Source organism: Hevea brasiliensis, unplaced genomic scaffold, assembly GCF_030052815.1.
Source record: "Hevea brasiliensis isolate MT/VB/25A 57/8 unplaced genomic scaffold, ASM3005281v1 Scaf1, whole genome shotgun sequence".
In the NCBI taxonomy this organism is placed as follows: Eukaryota; Viridiplantae; Streptophyta; class Magnoliopsida; order Malpighiales; family Euphorbiaceae; genus Hevea; species Hevea brasiliensis.
In genome coordinates this window covers 11,319,373-11,324,596 of record NW_026614585.1, presented here as the reverse complement: position 1 = coordinate 11,324,596, position 5,224 = coordinate 11,319,373, and the positions used below count along the sequence as shown (strand labels likewise).

Genomic DNA, 5,224 nt, shown 5'->3' with positions numbered 1-5,224 from the left:
GCTCGCCGCAGTTTAATCCAACAGCTTTCATCGAAGACCTTGCCAGTGGCTTCTTAATCTCTTTTAGCTAAAGTGGAAGCCTTAAGAGGGCGCTAACTCCTTGAATTCGAATCAAACAAATAAAAAATAAATCATTTCATTTTTTTTTTAATATCCTAATGAAATACATATTTTTCAGATGAAATTTTCAAGAGAACAAGGCTTTTCTCTTTCACCAGCTGGCAAGCGAATATTTTCAATTTTGCGATCAATAATATAACTTCATTTATTTTTTTTAACTTAGTTCCACCTCTAACCAAATATTATATAATTTATTAATTTATTTTTTAATTTATTATATTTTAAATTATATTATAAATATTACTTTTTTTATTATTTTAAATTAAATTACTTTTTAAAAATTAACTTATATAATAAATATTTATTTAAAAATTTTATCTCATATTTCACTTTCATTTTTGAATTTTAATTTATTATTAAAAAATTTTTAAATTTTAATTTTATTTTATAAAAATCTAGATTTTCTAAATTAAAAAAAAATTATCTTTTACTTTATTTTTTCTTACATTAAAATAATATTATCTATATTTACCAATTTACCCTTCACTAAAGGTAGTGGATTTCTTGGGGGAAAAAAAAATTAAAGTTTGGGGATATTTTAATAATAAATTAACGGACAAAGGTAAAATATGGGCAGAGTTCAGGAACTGGAAGGCACTTCCTCACTTCAAAGTTTACGTCCTCTAATAATGCTTTAGAGCATGTTGAACGAAGGATCAAAAAAATGAATGAAGAATCCAATCGCCAAATCGTTTCTGCTTCTAGTCAGAGTCCATTGCAAAATCCATTGTCACCCAACATTCAACCACAACCAAATTCTCCTCAAATCCTGCTTCAACAAATACTTTGACGGTGTCGTCAACTTCGATGATATGTGCTCGAAATATGGGCGATTAGAATCCTGTTCGATGAAATTCCTCAAAGAGGCATTGTGACGAGGATGTCGATGGTCACTGGGCATGTCAAAAATGATAATACTTACGAAGCGTTATTGCGTTTTAATGAGTTCTTGATAGAGGAGAGTGAGAGAAATGGTGAGAACACCGAGGTTCTTATGGATTCAGTTTCTATGGTTTCTGTTTTATCGGCGTGTTCTCGTGTGTCTGGGAAAGGAGTGATTGAGGAAGTTCATGCGTGTTGTAAAGAGGGGGTTGAATAAAGAATTGGGTGTTGATGCATATCCAAAGTGTGGTGAAGTGGATGTGTCTAGGAGAGTAGGAAGGTATTTGAAGGAATAGCTGAGAAGGATTCAGTTTTCTGGAATTCTACGATTGCCGTGTATGCCCAACATGGGTTATCCAGTGAGGCTTTTCATTCCTTTTCATGTGATGATACATTATCTACTTTGTTGTTAGCTTGTGCACATACCGGGGTTCTGCGTGTAGCGAAGTGTATGCATGATCAGGTATTCCCTAGAACCTACTCAATTTTCCTCTTTCCCAATATAATGGTTTATCATTCCATATATTGGATCATCTAACAACATTTACATAGTCTACTTTAGTAAATGATAACTGATTTCTGCATTGCTGCATTAAATTCTAATCTGCATGTGGTGTTTGAATGTCTTATTCAAATGTTTTGATTGGCTAAAAACGTTCTTACATTTGCCATCTATTGGTCTTTTGTAACATGTAACAAGGATGGGTTGGGAGGATAATGTGATTATGGGTTGAAATGGCAAGGAAAGCATTTAATTGCATGAAGGACAAAAATGTGAAGTCATGGACTGTCATGGTTGCAGGATATGGAATGCATGGCTATGTAAGAGAAGCTCTGGATGTATTCTACAAGGTGATAGGGGCTGGGGGCAAACCAAATTACATAACTTTTGTTTTGGTTCTATCCGCTTGTAGCCATGCTGGTTTGTTGGATGAAGGTTGATAGTTCAATGTCATGAATCATCAACTTAATGTCTGGGGTTGAGCACTACGGTTGATCTTCTTATCCATAGTTATTAAACTCGGACTGGCCTGTTGGACTAGTGAACTATAGGCTAAATCAGTTTGAATTTGTAATTGACCAAGACAAGGAAGTAATTGGTGTGACCCGGCTATCAAAACAATGACCAAGTTGACCTGGCTGGTTCGACCAATCAAGAGGAGCAAAATTGTTTTTGAGTGTAGGCAAGGGGAATTGAATTCAAAACCCTATAAAAGGTCTTTAAAATTAAAACCAATTGAGCTAGTTTGGTATATATATATCTTATTTCGTAATAATATAAAAGAATATGTTTATTTATTTGTTAATGTATACTTCATAGTTCATAAACATTAAAAAGATAATTATACATTTATAGATTTTTTTTTGTATTTATATTACTCGAATACTTTTATATAAAATTTAAAAAACTATTAAAATTTATTTAAACATAATAAAGGTTAAAAGTTTGATTTTAAATAATTAAAATTTTAATTAATTATATATTTTTTATATTAATTTGTGTTATAGTTAATTTATATATATTTAATCAATTTTTTAATGATCAACTAGTTGAACCATTGATCCACTAATTGAACCAATGACCCATCAACTCGGTCCCTCGGTTGGCTCAACCTCTAGGCCAATTTTAATAATATTGTTCTTGGCTATGCCGGTTATCTCAATGAAGCTTATGATTTTATAAAGAGGATGAGGGTAAAGACTGATTTTGTACTCTGGGCTTCTCTTCTTGCAGCTTTTTGAATTCTCAAATATATGGAGCTTGCAGAAATTTCTGAAAGAGAACTGTCTAAGCTACACTTGAGCAATTGTGGATATGTCATCTTACTTTCAAACGTATATGCTGATGCTGGAAGATGGAAAGAAGTAGAAAGAATGAGAGCACTTGTGAAAGATCTTGGACTTGTTAAACCACCTGGATTCAGTTTGGTTGAACTTAAGGGTAAAGTGCATGTATTCTTGGTTGGAGATAAAGAGCTTCCTGAATGTGAGATGATTTACAGATTTTTGGAGGAACTTACTGTGAAGTTGCGACAAGCTGGCTATGCACCTAATATGGTGTTGATGAGGAAGAAAAGGAAATGGCTCTGCAAGTTCACAGTGAGAAGTTACGATGTTGCCTTTTGGGTCATGAATTCATTTTGGGGATCAACAATTCATGTCATTAAAAATCTTAGGGTTTGTGGTGACTGTCATACCGTCATTAAGCTTATTTGCAAGATTGTTGATTGAGAAATTGTGGTAAGAGATGCAAAGCGATTTCATTACTTCAAGAATGGTATCTGTGCACGTGGAGACTATTGGTGACATATATATATACATGAAAAGAATAAGGCTACAACAAATTTTAAGTGCAATTTAGTGGCTTAGTTTGGCTGGATCAACAAGCGTATAACTAGAAATTAGGAGTATCATTGTTCTCATGGTGCTGTGCAACTTCTGACATAAATTATACTTGTAGAATGCAGGAATTTCCTATGATGATTCAACCTGAAGTCTGAAACATAAGCATGTCAAATTGCTTAATCCAAAAGACTTGAAAGATCTGTCAACTCCTAACTGTTAATTCCAGAGAAGACCAACTCAAAGGGATAATGGTCTGATAGTTGCTTCCAAGTTTGGCAGAGGCTGAATGCCTTGATGGAATGATTATTGAAATTGCTGAAAAGTGGTTTCTAAGTATAAAAACAGATCCAGTATGGAAATCGTAACACAAGTGTGCGATCTATTCACAACATACTGGTACCCTTTTGACCTTAACACATCCAAAAGTTATAAAGAGGATGACAAGAACCTGGTAAATTAATTCCCATAACCTGTCCAGAAGACATTTTTACAGCTTCAATGTTGAAGATCGGAGTTGTATCAGCCACTGTATTTGCTGGAGCTGAGAAGGCAACAACTGAAGAATTCCAATCATGATCAACCTTGTCCAAAGAACTTACCTGAAAACATTTTTTTTAATTTTGACATCTGTAATTGGTTTGGTTTCTCTCCAACTTTTAAGCGGCTGGTAGAACTTTGTAGGGCCTTATTCTCACTCTTCAGATGTTCCAGCTGTGACAGGAGTCTATTAATGACCACTTTCTTTTGGATGTTTCTCCTTGCCAACTCGACCTGCTGCTTCAGATTTTCCTCAATGAGCTTTGTAACTTGAAAGTTGAGTTCAGACCACGTATTGGCCTGCTCATAACTACTTTTTGAGAGATCTCTAACTGTAGCCTGATCCTGAGCTAAGTTCAAATCATCCGTCATCATATTGATACCTACATCACACAAATCTGTGGCTTTTTCATTGCACTGGTTTTCTCTAATATCAAGTTTCTTTTTCATTTTCATGCTGTGCGGCTCAGCTGACATCAGTTCTTCTAATGGCATGTTCAGGTACTCAAAGCTGAAGTCAGTACTGTCGCAATCAGCACCTGGATCTTCAAGAATGGAATCCAGATAGGAATCAAAAAGCTCCAATTTTGAATCATTGGAACTTCGTGCAAGTTTTATCTTCTTGTTAGTGTCAGAACATCCAGAAGGTATGGACCCTGGATTAGTTACATGACATGATTCAGACCTCAATTGGTCATATTTTTCAGCCAAAGAACTGTAAGAATCATTCAACTCGTTGAGCATTTGAAAGAGCTTCACCCTTCGCTTGTAATAGATCTCATCTCTTGCTGAAGCATTATCATCTTCTTCCAGAAGGGTCATAATGGCTTTAATTCTGTTGTTTGAATCTGCATATAAATGAAATATTACTGAGAACCAAAGAATCATAACTTGAGCATAATTTGAGCTTAATTCAGGACAAGAAAAGACCCCATGATAAAACTAGACATCTCTCTCTCTCTCTCTCTCTCTTAGAAAATAATGCCAAAAAAAAAAAATTCCTGCTGAACTCTGTAGCTATACTATTTTATGCTTTTGTTCCTGCTGAGCTGACCATCTATTTTAGTTCAATAGGATTGAGATTAGCCTGTTTCTATCTTTTTCCATATTCTCCTCTTGGTTTCTTTTAGCCTGGTTTAATGGTGGCAGCTGGGAAATAACAGAGAACACGAGCAAATAATGAGACACAGAGAGAGAGAGGGAGGGAAGAATGACCTAATAGAGTTAACTGAAGCCACTGGGATTGCTGGAGAGAGTCATGGTTATGTGGGGCTGAAGAAAAACAAGCTCCATTGTTTTCCATTGAACAATTCTTTTCTGAGACGAGAATCTCTCTTGG

General features: G+C 34.8%; 1 pseudogene; it reads left to right on the top strand.

The window, feature by feature from the left end:
• The first annotated feature begins 931 nt into the window (after positions 1 to 931).
• Positions 932 to 4,979, top strand: LOC110650234 (pentatricopeptide repeat-containing protein At3g26782, mitochondrial-like; annotated as a pseudogene).
• The last annotated feature ends 245 nt before the right edge of the window (positions 4,980 to 5,224 follow it).